The sequence below is a fragment of the Leptinotarsa decemlineata genome, unplaced genomic scaffold, assembly GCF_025532065.1.
Source record: "Leptinotarsa decemlineata unplaced genomic scaffold, Ldec_3_MD MMD2_tig00000008_RagTag_RagTag, whole genome shotgun sequence".
Taxonomy (NCBI): Eukaryota; Metazoa; Arthropoda; class Insecta; order Coleoptera; family Chrysomelidae; genus Leptinotarsa; species Leptinotarsa decemlineata.
Window position 1 is genome coordinate 4,168,621 of NW_027412537.1, and position 17,344 is coordinate 4,185,964.

Below are 17,344 nucleotides of genomic sequence, written 5' to 3' on the forward strand. Positions count from 1 at the left end.
CGAAACATTGTCAATCACCTTCAAACAAACGCTGAAAATAATGATATTTGTATTATATGGATTAGGGACCTGCCTATATTTTGTCACAATACTGAGGTATAAAGTGTGTTATTAGGTTGATTATTACGGAATTGTTGCAATTTCTTGCAAGTTTCAGACTAGAGATTCAGTCATCTGGTGATGATGCCAAATTAGTTATCGAAATGTGCGTCGAGAGACAGCAGATTTATTCTGGTGAGGAAAACGTATTTTCAGTGGATTAATTTCTCGCCAGAGGTTCCAAATTTGACTTATCAAGTAATAAATGACCAATCATGACTTGCCAGATTGAAAATTCAATTTTTCTCTGAATATTTTTTAAGATCGAACCCATTAATACTAAAAAGTTTCCACCAGCAATGTTGCTTCCCAATCTACCTGTTCTTGTAAAGAAATCATCTTGATTTGGCAACGCCGTACTAGATGTTTTGTGGCGGTTCAGTAAAGATGGCCATGCCGAAGCAGAAGAGAAATTACCGACCTGTCACACCATTCCACATCGCCTCATTGTCTAAGTACGGGAGAAAATGAGATATGAATAAGGAAAATCTGCAAATAAAAGACCTGTCAATTTCCAAAGATTTTTCATCAAGCACCATCTGAACGTTGATGTTTCGGTAATGAACAAAAACTTGGTAATGATGAAGGACGGCGCGTTGTGCGCAGATAAGCAGTTGATTAACCGCAGATGGGTTTTCGGGAAAGTAGATCGGAGTTTACTTGACGTGACTTCAATGACGACCTTCGAAATGAGGGACTGTATGTACAGGTGACTTTTGTTATTATTTAGTCACCGAAAAAATGAATTGGATTGACCATAACAGAGGCCTCTTTCCTGAGTTGAACAGAGAGGAGAGTAAAATTTCCAGACTTGTGATTGTTTATTCCACCTTTTTCGGAGTCCCAAAATCTTGAAAAAATATTTCGAATCTGTTGAATAATTTCTGGCAAAGAATCTTTTGACTCTCTATTTATACAGGTTGAATCTCCGGGAACTGCATCTATCGATTGTGGAAACACTATAATTAGAATGAATCTGTCGATGGAGGCTGTTCGGTTGAAATATTTTCAAAATGGCGGCACTTTCGATTATACCGTCAAATTCGTTATTTTAGGTGGAACACCCTATATATTATTACATTTTTGAATCCTACATCACTACATCACTACAACACTATAATTAGAATGAATCTGTCGATGGAGGTTATTCGGTTGAAATATTTTCAAAATGGCGGCACTTTCGATTATACCGTCAACTTCGTTATTTTAGGTGGAACACCCTATATATTGTTACATTTTTGAATCCTACATCAGAATCTAAATGCTTTTTGTGTATAATGTCCTATATCATGGTCAACTGACGGAATTTTGAAACCGAATAGTGAGAGTATCCCGTCGATAGAAAAATATTGAATTGCAAATATTTCAAAAACTGCTAATTTCCGAAATAGGTATCCTTCTACAAAGTTACCCTCATTTTTATTGCTCAGTACGATTGAATCATGAAAATGGGGGTTTCTATTTGAAAAAAGTCACTTCAGACGGTTTATTAAATTTTATTTATATTCTTTCTTTTTTGGTCACTCTGTACTGATAATTATCTAAATTTCATATGAAGCTATTGAATTTGGTTCTACTCTACAAGGAATACAACCAAAACATAATGATAAAAATTTGCATTGTCAAATTTCAACATTTTTCCTAATTATAGTTTTCCCACAATCGATCGATTCAATTCCTGAAGATTCACCCTGTATAAAAAGTGGAAAACTACAAAAAAAAAGTAAATTGAATACCTCCGTACAAAAATGTACATTCTAAATAGGATTGAAATGAATATCTTACTCAGGAATGTTACACAAGGCAATGCTAATAAGGAAAACTTTTTTTCTCAAGGAGTCCTTCGAAGTGTGGAGTGAAAATACGAGGCCTTTCATCAGTATCATATGTGGAGTAATTTTGAACTTAAATAAATGTCGTACTTAATGCAGATCATTCAGAAAGTGAATTCATAAGTCAGGAGTGAGAATATGAGGGTTCAAATTATTGTTGTTTCATGATGAAAATTAAGAACTGAGGACTTGTAATGCGAGTGACGATACGGTGTGGCATTGTCGCTTTGACATTCCAAGTTTTTAGCTCCGGCTGAACCTAATGGAGTATAGATATATCAAATTCATTGGTCGTCAGATAACTCAATTTCTCCAAATACCTGATAGTGATCCACTGAAATAAAGCTTCTTTGTTGACAAAAATTGTCAACAAAGAAGCATATGAAAAAGTTGGAAAATGCAAAACATTCGAATATATTATCTGTGGCTTATCTGGATTCACTTGGAAATAAAAAAAAAATGTAATAGAAACTTTTCTATAGCAGATTATACATGTGATTTACCGTTTGGAGAGTTCTTGTACTCAGTAGAACTGCAAGTGATGTTCGCGTCTACAATCAGGCGGACGACTCTTTTCTGGATGGAATCCAGCAGCTTCAGGGTATGCTTTGGAGCGGAGTTCTATACATGAGAACAATACTCCAAGAAAAGTCTGATGTGAGCTTTTTTGAAGCATCAAAAGTTGCTGAGGTGTGTACAGTTTTCCTAGTTCGGAATAGTGTTCCAAGCTTTTGAGAAGCGGGTTTTGCAATTCCAGCGACATGATTATGCCAAGACATTTTTTGGTGTCCATATCAACCCCCAACAAACTTAACGAAGCAGAAAAGGAAATTCCTTGACCTGACATTATTATATCCGGTTCGGAGACATTCATCTTTTTGGAAGAAACCGATGCCTGGGGTTTTATGGCATCGGATTGAACCTGATTACTCTTACCTCAATTTGAAATCACTTCTAGATTTTTATTAAGATATGCAAACTCCTGCTGCCGTTGAAGATATGCAACTTCCTGATGTTGTTGAAGATGTGCATCCGCCGCTGATGTCCTGGAAACGAAATGGAATGACGAAACAAGTGGGCTGTCATCAGCATAGCAACATATTGGATTCTTGGTTTTTATTCCACAAGCCATAGCTTCGAAATTTGGCCACCAAACCCTTTTGCCACACACGGCCAAAGGCCTTAGAAATATCAAGCGCTACAGCTCTTGACTCTCCATCTTTTTTAATTGTGTTATTACAAATATAGGTGACATTAGATACAAGGTTGCCTGTTGATCTTTGTTTCCGAAAGCCATATTGATGATCGTTCAAGATGTTGAAGCCTTCCAAATATTCAAGATTTGGTAGTTTACGGCTTTTTCCATGATTTTTTATATCAGTGATAGCAAAGCGACTGGTCTATACTTATTTGGTGAATTTTTCTTGCCCTTTTTGGGAATAGGCTGAACGCGAGCAATCTTCCAACAAAAAGGAAACCCCCCTTTTTGGTAAGACAGGTTGAAAAGTCTGCAGAATACTGGTGCGAGTTCATTTGCGCACTTTTTAAGTACGATAACGGGTATTTCATCAAGACCAGACTCCTTGTTGACATTGAGATGTTTCAGAATTCGCCTGTCTAGACGTTGTTGAAAAGTAATTTTCGACATTGTGGATTCTAGTGTGGGAACAGTGGGTGGTACCTTTCCCAGAGGAAGATGAATATGTCCGAAAACCAAAAATTGGGAAAATGGTGGTGTACTCCACAGACGAATTGAAGATTATGATAATAATAATAAAAATAATGTTTATTTATAAATATACAATAGCTCAAGACAGTAACATGTAAACAAAGCAATACAAACAAACATGGAGAAACCCACCAAAACCGAAGTTGTGGGTGGGAATTCTTTAGTTGCGTAATGTATAACTGATGTGCAGAATTGATTTCACATTTAAACAAGGCGATGAAATAAATTCAATATTAAACTAAAACTAAAGGACACAAATGAAAAAGAAGGGTATGTTTTATATATATAAATGATAATACATTTAGCAGTAAACGAGTATGAACGAACAATGACAAGACAATGACAAGTTATTTTATTTTGAAGTACAAACGGGGATTATTTATTTATTGATGAGTATATCATGAACAGTGTCTCTATTAGTATTATATACATACTTTTTGAAGATGGTTTTCATCAGGTTAATATTATTTATTTAATGAATGAATGTTTTGTACAGATCAGGTAAGTAATTAAAAATTTTTGCACTGTGGTATTTGTAAGAGTGTTGTCCAATTGACTTTTTTGTTGCGTTCAGCTGCACTTTACCTTTTGTTTTAGTACGAGTATTATAATCATGAACGATTTGCTGAAGAGATGTTTTATTTTTGAAGATATACAATATTATATTATACATATATAACTGTCGTACATCAAGTAGCTTTGAATCTCTAAAAATATAATTAGAGTGGTAGTTATTCTTTCTATTGTACATAATTTTAATTATTTTTTTTGTAATACCTCAGCTTTTTTCAGATGGATGTCTAATATGCCACCCCAACGGAGTATGGCATATTGGAGCCTAGATTGTACCAATGCCGTAGTATATTATTTTGAGGTGATTGAATATCGAGAACGGATCTCAAGTACTTGAATTTATACAATAAACATCTCAATGATTTAATTATTTCTTTAATATTTTCATTCCATCTGAGGTGTGAATCAATTGTGACTCCCAGGCATTTAATATGGTCTGTTCTTAGGACTTCTGTTTTTTTCGGTGGTTATTTATTAATAATTGATTATAGTTGGGTAGTTGATTTTCGTAGCTTGCAAAGGGTAGAAATTTTGTTTTTTCAAAATGATTGTGAGTGACTTATGATCGAACCAGTCTTTCAATACATTAATTTGGGTTTCAACTTACATTTTCAATTTTTCCCAATTATCATCAGTATATATTATGGCCGTATATCTGTAAAACTGTAAATGAAACCATCTATCATCATGGTGAGTAGGCTGTTGGTATATAATGAAAATAATGTAGGTCCAATCATAGTACCCTGTGGTATACCATAAGTAATTTCTCTTTCAGAACTGAGAGGATTGTTTACTTTCACTATTTGCTTTCTGCTACCCAAATAACTTCTGAAAAGTAGTTGTGTTTTGCCTCGTATTCATGATTTATTTAATACCCCCAACAACTGATCGTGGTCAACAGTCGAAAGCTTTTGCTAAGTCTAAATATACACATAATGCCGGTCGTCTCTGATCTATGTGTCCGTTTATTCCCCCTGTTAGTGCAGCAATTGCATCATTAGTTGAGAGACCTTTTCTAAAACCATATTCTTTGCAAGAAATGAGCCTATATTCATCAATGTATGAAGTTATCCTCGAATTCAGTGTTTTTTCGAATACCTTATTGAAACTTGTTACAAGAGATATTGGCTGTAGTTAGTGACTACCTCCGGTTTTCCTTTTTTAAATATGGGTGTGACTATAAATTTTTTTAACGTGTTTGGACATTGACCGGTTTGAAATATATCATTTATTAAAAGTGTTAGTAAGGGTGTGATACGTGTCTAGATGTTGAAAATGGCAGTTTGTTGTTGGGATAAAACTCCAGCAGATAATGAATAATTACTGAAGAATTGATTTTAGTGAGCTGAGCGATTGTTCCAGATTGGAAAACTTTTCAGATATCCTGAAATTCAAGCATTATTGGCGAAAAACTGGAAAACGAAAAATTGGGAGAATGGTAGTGTACCTCACTGACGAACTGAATATTGTGAGTCGTCATGAGGCCATCGCAACCACCGCTGAAGATTCCCATCGTAGTATTGGGCGAAACGGAGTTAATCTTTCCATTGGATCACGGCTACCCAGCCTGGAAAATCAAAGGTCGAATTCCACCTTTGGTTGTTGAAGTTTTCAACTTCAAATAAATATTATGAAAACTCCACACCTTCATGTCTTCTCGAAGTCTACTCTGATACTGACAGTATCTTCTTCATAAACCAAACATGAATATTCTGGAAGGAATAAATACTGACTTTCGAATCATCTACTACTTTATTTGACGTTAACAATTTTACGTTTTTGCGACGGTTCTTGTTACGGTCTTCAACAACTCATTTTGCTCTGACAGATAACACTGCCAAGACCTTCGCGAGTGAGTAACTCAGGTACAACTTAACCAAATATTTGTAGAGACAAAATGGCAGGGGGTTGTCTCACAAATAAAAGTTCTGAAATGAGGCTGTTCTCTGAACATATGTTGGTCAGATATTTATTACAGACGAACCGTGTTCCTCGCAGAATAAAAACTCATTTCTCAATCATATTTCAGTGATTTTATTGTTTAGGTCGGATGTAAAGTGGGATACTTGATTGTGTGCAGAATATAAAGTCACTTATTTATCGCAGTGCAATTTATAAGACGCATTTATTATGGCACTGCGTGGTGGTACATCTCACATCCGAACAGCTTTGGCCATCTTTTCTCCTTTTCTTTTTAATCGACTGATCAACTTTAGCGGACAAAATAAACCGTATGTTTTAAGATTGATGCATAATTTATCAGCCATAAAACGGTTATTTTATGGTTTTGCTGTCGATTCTGTGTCGTTGCGTTTTTGAGAGAATGTTTGTTATTTGTTCGTAATATGTTTGTGTATATGGAGGTGTTACAATGTTGAAGGATTTATCGCTCCTTCGAATACTCAAAAGTTATACATTAGATACTGTTTGTTTTTGTTCTCATTCCATTCCTCATTCGAACAGAACATTTTTCATTTTTTCATTATCATTCACACGAACTATTCCATTAGAATTAACAACATCATTCTACAATTTGAATTTATTTTCCCATTATTAACCTCCCACCTTAGCAGTGGTAACCAAGTACGATCCATTTCCATATAGCTATTTGGAAAATATTTGTTAGCTGCTGTAGGAATATATATGGTTTATTCAAGCGTTTGTTAGTAACTTTGTTATTTTTGAGCAGTACTAATCGAGCAACCATCATGCGTGTTTCGTCTCATGGTACTGCTGGATAACAAAATTTAAAATTCCTATGAAGAGTATTTATCGATTCTTCAGGGATACAATTTGATTATTCACTTTTTTGTCTAATGTGAATTTGATCATGGGTTCTATTGTAATTCAAAAAAAGTTGATGTTATCTGGGATACAGACGAGGATAGCAAATACATCATCAACATTATCCACTATATCTTTGGGGCACTCTTGTGAGTTTCGAAATTATTTATTCAAAATGTTTCATTGGAATGTAACAGGGAATTGGTAATAAGAATGAGTACATTACCATTCCAAATTCTTAATGATAAAATCTCTGAAATGGAAAAAAGTTCCATCTATTCGTATTTTCAATACCTCCAAAGTAGCTTCCATGTTTGATTTTTTTCTCATTCATACAATTCTTAGGGTTTCATCAATTGGCAGACTGCTTAACAAACTCACAACATCGAAACTAATCAGAAGAAGTCGATTTCAAATTTGTAATAAATTTCTTTTCATCTGAGGTACTTTTTACAATTGAATTTTTTGGGAGAGGGATTACTTTCCGAATCGTCAGCCGTTTGGGAAAGATAAAAATTGACATTTCATTTTTTCAATCTTTTATTATAGATAACATTTGTGAATATGGCTAGTTAGTGTCTAATTGGACTCATTCAATTGTTTATGGATTCAGTTTTGTTCATTTCCAGATTGTAGAATGTTAAATAACCAACCAAATATAATCAAAAAAGCTCTACAAGATATTTTCACATTTTCAGCCGTCTAGCATGTTCAGTTTGTTGGTAAAATGCATAGAAGTTTTGAGTGTTTTGCGTTTCTGTCGATTATCTGCTATAGAAAAAAAAATTGATAAAATAAATTGCATTGAACTTTGTGTAAGAGTTCTCAAAAGCACTTGGACGGTTGACAGTGACATACGATGATTGTACAGTCGATATTTGCTCAAAAGGGTCCCAATGAGAGCCAAGACTAAAAAAGGACGCCAAATTTGATCTAAAGTAAAGGTTTTGCTCAATGTTTCCTTTGATTACCGTTGCGTTGAAGTTATGCGCCGCTGGCGAGAAGTAATACGAAGAAACCACCCGGTGTTGTAAAAACACAATTCATGGCTTTTGCATCACGATAATGCACCTGATCACTTGTCATTTTTTGTTTGTGATTTTTTATCCAAAACAACGCCGTAATCATGCCTCAGCTACGGTATTTACCAGATTTTCCCCCCTGCAACTTTTCCTGTTCTCAAGATCAGAAAGACTGATGGGAAAATGTCGTTTTGCGAAGATTGGGGAGCTAAGAATCAAATCGCTGAGGAAGATCAAGGACATTCATCCAGCAGCTAACAAATGTTTTCCAAATAGATCTATGGAAATGGATCGTACCTGGTTACCACTGCTGAGGCTGAGTATCCAATTTATAACTTTTGGATATTCGAAGGAGCGATTAATTCTACAACATTGTAACACATCCATACACACAAACATATCACGAACAAATAACAAACATTCTTTCGAAGTATAAGAAAATAGCCTTTCACTGCCGAAGTCACCATCTGCACTGGTAGGCCGCAGTCGAATGAAACTTGCGGTACCAACTGTTTCGTTTATTATTGCGGTGGATATCTTCACTAGTATTTTTATTGACTGTCATACCACCCAGGAAAGAGTCAATTATTGTCTGCTAATTTCATCACGAACTTCACACATCCTAATTTAATTCGTCAGTGCCCTGTGAGAATAATGATCCCATATGGAAACCAATGGACAAGGGGAAAACGGTCAACTTCCGCCAAACGGACATCTCCTGCTGAACCGGTGAAGCGAAGAGAGGGAAGAGGGAATATGTGAAAGCACTCAACTAACATCTCGGAGGAATAACCCAGTTATCACCCGTCATCATTGTTTAGCTACATTGTCTAATAACAAAGGAGCATTACAATATATCTGAAACGGTCGCAGTGAATGAGGAAATGTGCTAGCTTCCCGACCATCCATTCTAATCTATCTGTATCTGTAGAGTAGGGAGGGTGTCAGTGTAGGCCCACAGCACTTCGGCCACATGTGACCTATTGTACATCCTCCCAAGGAGTTGTCCTCCTAGGTCATCGTCCATCCTGTCCTTTCCAGGAAGGCGGGCAGGTCTCTGGGAGACATCTCCTTTTTATCAGCAAATGTAGGCTAAGACTCGCCCAACACACATTCTCTCATTGACGATAACTCCGGACATTCAGCTTCCTGACAGTTTCAGCTTCCTGTTCACACATCCTGCATAGATGTGTGTCCACTAACCCCATATTGTGAAGGTGTTTCCTTAGTTGACAGTGGTCAGTCAGAAATCCTACTGTTAAGCGTAGATTTCTCCTGGTCATTGCCAGATATTTTTTTGGCATCAACTAACCAGGGTCGCCAAGGGTGATGCTGGATGATCCTAATCTAATCACCAGAAGACGATTGTGGATATTGACAATCGAAACGTCGTGAACTAACTTGAAATCTTTCAATACTTTTTTTTTGTTCAATTGTTCAATTTTCAAGGTTTTGCTTGTATTTTATTTTATTATAATTTCATTTCAGGTTTTCTTTTGCCTAATATAATTGTTATTTCAAGCTGTTAATTTCAATTTTCAAATATATTGGTTCTTTCAGGGATTACAAATCATTTTATACCATAATATACATAGGAAGTCTGAACTAATGAAATCCAGAAGTTTATTAATTATGTTCATTGAATAATATTCTGGAATGATCGATACTCTTCAAGACTTTTAAAGAAGAACACAACGTCATAAATGTAGGAAATCGCAGGTGACTTTTAAAACCTCATAATGCATCAATTTGAGTTTGAATTTGCCTGTGCCATCATTTCCTAGAATATTGTCAATGTTTTCAATTTGTTACTTCATTTCACTATCTGAAAAATATCTCGAGTACTCTCGATTTATTCCCTTCGAAATGTAAACCAAATAGCGTTGTATTTCAACACTTACAATTTCTCCAACACAATCAGCCAACATTCGCCAGTGTATAATTCAGTACACCAATTAAAATGTGTTCTCTGCAATTCATCCGGAAAGAAATACGGCCAGTTTTCTTTGGAATGCCGCAGGATGGAAAAGCTGCAATCCGACCTTGCCCTTTAAATATTAACCGATTCCCTTATAATACTCCACGCCTCCTTCTAACTCAACATTTAAAATGAAATGGAGTCTTTTTCCAAGATGAGCAGATGATTGTTCGTCTTGATTGACAATAGATAGGAGAATGTATGACATTTTGAAAATTGGTACCAACGATTTGCTATTCAATATTTCTATGAAGCCTTTGTTTCCAGAAGTTTCGTTGTTTTTGTGGCAGTTCTGTTTTTAGTTGAGATCTGATCAACAGTTGAGTAGTTGTAGTTGTCTGTTCGGTAAATGTGTGTATTGGAGTCCAATCAAAGAGATTTTGGTCCCTGGACATTGAAGATGCGCTCTAAGAAGAGGTATTATCCATTCTAATTTATTATCCTTCAATATTTCGATGAGGATTGTATGTAGGATGGCCCTGAACGAGATAGTCTCGTTGATGAAGATCCGTATTCCTTCATTCAGCAGCCAAACTTACACTGACCTTAATTTATTCTACTGACCTTTAAGTTCGATTAATTTTGAAGTTTAGTTTTAGGTTTTTTGTATGATACTTTTACTTTGACCATATTACATATATAGTGACGTATATAGTGAAATAATACATCCCAGTTGTTTTGGTCAATTTGAACTACGAATCTGTTCTTCAATTGATGATCTATTTTATTAGTTTCGACTTCCATATGATTCTACCAAGATTCAAAATCTGTGAAACAACAAATGAAATTGGAATAGCTTAAATATCAACTCAATCAAACAATACAACGTAAAATGAAAATACAATGAAAAGAATAAAATACTCAAGATAAAAAAATGAAAATGTCCACAGTGAAAAAAAGGAATAGAGAAAGCGCTCGAATTTCCTATAAATAGTAATCTCTCGGAAAAGTCCAGAGATCACCCGAAGACTATTGTGGATACTACAAATCGAGAAGTCATGAAGTAACTTGGTTTGAAATCTTTTTAATTTATTTTTTAATGTTTTGCTTATTTTATTTTTATTCTTTTTATTTTAAAGTACTTTTTTCACTCTGAAGTCATTTTCATTATGTATCTTGAATATTTTACTCGTTTTATTGTATTTTCATTTACCGTTTTATTGTATGATATAGTTGATATTTTAGCTATTCATTTTGATTTTATTTGTTTTTTCATGGATTTCGAATCGTGACAGAATCATTTCAGACAATGGAAGTCTGAACTAATAAAGCCCGTATTCGCCGCTCAAGCGGCGCAAGCGAAGCTTGCGCAAGCCCGCTTAAAACTCAAGCCAAACTTAAGTGTTTGCGGTATTCATCATAGAACAATAAAACGAAGCTTAAGGAAGCTATTGTATAGTGAAACACATGTCGTGGTTTTTGTAAAACCCTTTCTAGTAAAAATTACACAATAAACTGTATTAACTAATTTTAATATAGATTTTATTAATTTTTTTTAAAATATTTATTGATTATCTATTTGACATATAGGATAGGATTTGTCCAGCAATGAAGAACACATGAAAACGCAGTGTCCGTATCAATATAAAAACACTCTAAAATTAACACATAATATAAAATACAATACAAAAGAAAACTATTTTATGATATTTATGAAAAATTCATCTAGGTTATAAAAACAACTATCAATCGAATACTTTTTCAGATTTCGGGCAAATTCATTAATTTTATTGAGCTCCTTGATATCTTTTGGTAACCTATTCAAGATATTTGGGTCCATCACATAAGGTGAATTAGAAGTAACCTTATATTTACAATACTGTATGTGGAAGTTATATTTTTGACGAGTATTCCTACTATGTATGCTTTCATTGGTGATAAATTTATGTTTTTTTTTTTAATACAAACATTGACAATTCGAATATATACATGCTGACAAGAGTTAAAATGTTATATTGTCTAAATAAACTTCTGCAAGAGAAGAGGAAATCACAGTTTTCTGTCAGCTCAAAATCTATTTCGAAAGCATATTGTAATAATGAAACTGTTCAAATTTCAAAATGGTGTATAAATGAATAAAATTTGAACTATCATCTTTTGTAATTTTAAGGTTGACCGTAAAATTTATTCAACCTGGCAAAAATATTCCACATTCCTTACTGCCAGATATCTGCGGCTATGAAGAGGCCTTATAAATTCACCACCTCACGCCTGAGACGCTGACTTATGATTCAATCCATTTCGGGTTATGCTTGATTCGAACCAACCTCGTAAATCCTCGAGAATTTCAGCCAAGTCTCAACTTGATACAAAGTGTATGTATCTAGTTGTGACAGATCAGCCAATATTTCCCCGATTGGTATGCAAAGCAGACTAGAAATCACTCGTCGTGAAGAAGTACAGCTGTTATTGGATTTCATGAATCGGGACCGTTTGTTCTCCTGTTTCGGTAATAAAGTAGATGTTTTCATTGAACACGACTCTCTTGAGACGTACGAGAGATCAAAATCATATTTTGTGTTCGACGTGTAAAAAATTGCTTTTTTATGCGGTTATGTGTGACGATTCTTCGGCGTTGAAAGTTGACGATTCAAAATTGATCTACAGAATTCACCTCACCATTGAATAAGGTTTGCTATAGAATTCAAACCTTTGTCTTTGGTGTGAAATGAATGTGATAAAAATCAAAACCGAATGTGTTTAGTGTTTTCCGTGTTAAATAAATGACTATATTTTGCCCAGCAAATTTATCGAGAACAATAAAACCAATAATATCGTTTTTTTTTTCAAAAAATGGAATGTCTGGACGTGGCTTACAGAACAAATATAAATTTAGGCAGATTTGTCAAAAATAATAAGGAAAAAGTTTCAGTGTCGGATAGATCAGGAGTATATGAGTTTACTTGTGGCTCTTGTCTAAAACTTTATATTGGCGAAACGGGGAGAACATTTACAAAAATACTAAAGAGCATACAAGTACTTTCTTGAATAGAAAGTTCAATTTCACATTTTCGAACAATCTTTTAGAAGGAGGAAATGAGTTTAATCAAGACTATGACGTGTTACATTTAGAAGAGAAAAGTTTGAAACTCCATATTTTGGAACTTTCAGAAATGAAAAGATTTGAGACTTCGGGTCATTTACTGAATGAGCAGATAGAATTAAATGAGTCCCCTTTATTGACAATTTTTTCAATCATGGTAATCAACTTTATTTAAATGAATTTGTACACTGTATCGTCTTATAGTATGTTATTATCAATTGAATTATTCTCAAACTCAAGTATAGATTATTACCGTTAATTGGGTGGGTTAAACTCAGGTACTTAAAATTGAGGTACTTCAAATTTTAAGAGTATACGGCGTGCCTCACGGTCGGTGACCACAGACATACACCATAGCGCAACCTGAATTCAACCTGGGCATGATAGGTTATAGAGCTCAATTTTGAAACTAGTTGATCACAGTGTTCATTCCAAGAAAGACTCTCATCCATGTGGATGCCTAGCAATTCAACAGCATCATAGGTGTTTCTCAAAATAGAGTAATTAAAAATCACCTGAATGTCATCGGTTTCATTCTGATAGTTGTGAAAGCGGATTAACTGAGTTTTTGTCACATTGAAAAACGAGTCGTGACTATTGAAGTAGTTTAAAACTGCATTCAGAGTATATTCACATTTTCGTGTTAATTCATTCGTCGTTTCGGCAGATATCACCAGACTAATATCATCTGCATAGGCAGTTACTGCAGAATATGGTATTTTCCTGTCTATATTATTGATATACCGGGTGTCCCAGAGCTTTTAGGCCAGCAGATATCTCAGTTACCTGCAGAACAAAAATTAAAACAAAAATATGTATCATAGGAGAACACAAGCACTTTCTTGCAGCATAGCAAAATCCATCCCCTGGTAAACAACCCCCAAGAAACCACCCCTAACTTTTGTTTTTCAAATGGCACGCCCATGTTTGTTTTGGTTCAACTTACAGTCTTTTTCATTTCTCGGTTAATGATGTATCATGGTAGGTAGAATGACATGCAGAATCATAGAAAATAAAAACACAAATGAAATATTAATGTTTAAGGTCATCTGTATTTTGATACATGATACTACAGAAAATGTTCAAAATGTTGGCCAGCACTTGCCACACATGCTTCAAGTCGCCGAATCAGCGCGCGAGTACAGGAAGCCCTAATCATTTCCGGAGTAACGGTATGACAAGCCTCTAAAATTTTTTGGGTTAAATCGTCAATATTCATTGGTTGTGTTTCGAAGGCAACTCGTTTCAGATATCCCCACAGGAAAAAGTCCAGTGGCGTGAGATCTGGAGAACGTGCAGGCCATCGCACAGGTCCACTATTTCCAATCCAACGGTCTCGAAAAGTATCATTGAGGAATGTAGTAACTACATTATGGTTATGTGCAGGAGCACCATCTTGTTGCCACCACATTTGTTGTCGTTCTTCAAGTGGAATATCTTCCAGGAGGGCAGGTAAACAATTTTCCAAGAAATGTAAATATCGGTGGCCCGTCAAAGTGTCTTGGAAAAAATGGGGCCCGATGAGTCGTCCATTATGTAAACCACACCACACGTTCACACCCCACATTGTTTGGAAATTGGTTTCTCTAATCCAGTGAGGGTTGTCCTGTGACCAATAGTGCATGTTATGTCGATTAACAGTACCATTATTATGGAAGCGGGATTCGTCACTCCACAAGATTTGATTGAGGATGTTTGGATTGTCATGGACTAAAACTTGAATGTGAGCAATGAATGCCGTTCGTCTTTCGAAATCGGTAGGTCTGAGTCCTTGGTGTAAATGAATTTTGAAGGGATGATACTTGTACTGTTTGAAAATTCCTTGCACAGATGACTTACTGATCCCAATCTCTACCGCCAATGCACGAACCGAAATATCAGGATGTGCTTCGGCGTAGGCCAACACATTTATGCAATTTTCCTCAGTTCGCACGGGAGTAGGATGTACTTGATCTGTTTTTCCTGGAAATGATCCCGTTCGCATGGTATTTTCTACATACGAAAACGTATTACGACCTGGTTGTCGACGATCAGGAAAGCGCTGCCCATACAGCCTTTCCGCAGCACGGCATTGGGAGTGAAGGTAAAAGGCATTTTGATATACAACAACAATATCACGACTGATGGCAATGTGTCATCCAGATATCAGAGGAATGAAAGGAAGCACAAAAAGTTCTAACATTTTATCGCTTTTTTTTCTGCGTAGCGCCCACTTTTTCTGGTGTCTACAATGCAGAACAATTCGATCAGTCCAGTTAATAGTACCCACTAACGTATTCAATTTTCTCGAACAATTATGATATATTGTTGGTTGAGAAATAACAAGAGCTGTCAGTTGAACGACAAACAACATGGGGTTGCCTTTTGAAAAACAAAAGTTAGGGGTGGTTTCGCAGGGGTTGCTCGCGAGGGGGTGGATTTTGCTCTGCTACATGAAAGTGCTGGTGGTCTTCTATGATATACATATTATTTTTCAATTTTTTTCTGCAGGTGACTGAGATATCTGCTGGTCTAAAAGCTCTGGGACACCTGGTATAATAGGAATAAGAGTAGCCCAATTATAGATCCCTGATGTACTCCCAACTGGACCCACCCCCTTTTCTGATGTTGAAAACGTATAAACATCACCTTTGTCAAATTTGAGCGAGACACACTGCAGTCTGTTGCTGAGAAAAGATGAAACCCATGAATGTGAATTTTCTTTTACTCCATAACGATCCAGAATATCTAATAGCTTGGTATAATTAACACTGTCAAAAGCCCTGCTCAAGTCACTTAGAACTACAGCGGGACACTCGCCTGAGTCAATAAATTCAATCAAGTCATCGTAGAAAGATAGTAAGGCACTTTGAGTTGATTTGCTACACCAGAAACCATGCTGTGTTGTAGTCAGAATATTGTGTGATCCGATAAAATCGTTCAGGCGTTCTAAAATGGAAATGCATACTCATAAATCTTCGAGAAAGTTAGAGAAATAGTAACTGGTCTGAAATTTTCTAATATTATTAATTTTTTATTTTTTTTGAATATACCAACCTTCAGCTGCGATGGAAAGATGCCGTTTGAAAATGATAGATTCACCAAAAAGGTTAACGGTTCTATGATAGTTTTTATTTTTTTTTTTATCAGGAAGACAGGCACCTCGTCGACAGTTCGCTTTCAATGAATGGTTTCAAAAATGAAGTGTGTGGATTGACATCTATGGAATCTATGAAATCTACTGAATAACCATATCTCCTGATGAATATTTAACTCCACTTGAGAGTTCAAATACAATATTCCATAAAACCCTTGAACTATTCTCACACATTCGTATTGTATTTTGATAATAGTTTATTTTCTTTTCTCTTAATAAATTTGTATGTTTTTTCTTATTATTTTTGTAAATATCAGCTACAAAAGGGTTATTTTTCTTGAGAAAAAAATGAATGTGTCAATGAAGAGCTCGATTTTTTATTTCATGCGTGATCCATCTTTCTTCATTATCCTTCAGAAATATTTTTTGTTTAGGAAAGCTAACCTCAAACCTCAAAATCATGAAAGAAAACCTCAAAGAATCGCTAAAAGGCTTCTTCACAATTACTGCATTCATAAACATGGTTCCAGATTTCTTTTTGCAAGGCGACCTTAAAATTGTTTATGTTAACCTCACTGAAGTATCAGTTTTGCCTTTGAATTCTGAAATATCCTTCAAAACATCGTTGAATATTTTCGTAACAGACGTTTCATATATTTGAGCTAAGCTTTTTTATATCAGAACGATGTTTCCTCTGGAAACGTCAATTCCATCGCAAAACAAACTCCTCACATTCAATTGAAAATTTCGCAAACTGAAATGACCATAAATATAAAGTTTTCTCCTTTACTTTGTCAACCAAATGAAGTTGACTAATAAAACAAGACGAAACGACCATAGATTTGCATAAAAGACGAAGCTATATCTTCAAATTTCTGATACAACTCAAGCTATAAAAGTGAATTTATAATTATAAGGGTGACGTAAGTGTTGGCAATAACTATAATTTATGATTAATTTGTTTGCAATAGCATATCCCGATCCGAGACTTTTCTGAATTATTCTGATAGTGTTCATTCAAGTTTCTCATTTATGTCTTGGAATATATTCCATTAGTGTCAAGGGCAGAATGAGAGTTTTGAGATGGGGTTTCTTCGATGGGAAAAACGTATAAATCAACAAAATATCAATTCAAAATTATGAATTGAAATTGAGTGAAGATAAATCAAGAAAAAATTATTTTGTGGTAACGTAAAAATAAAAAAGAA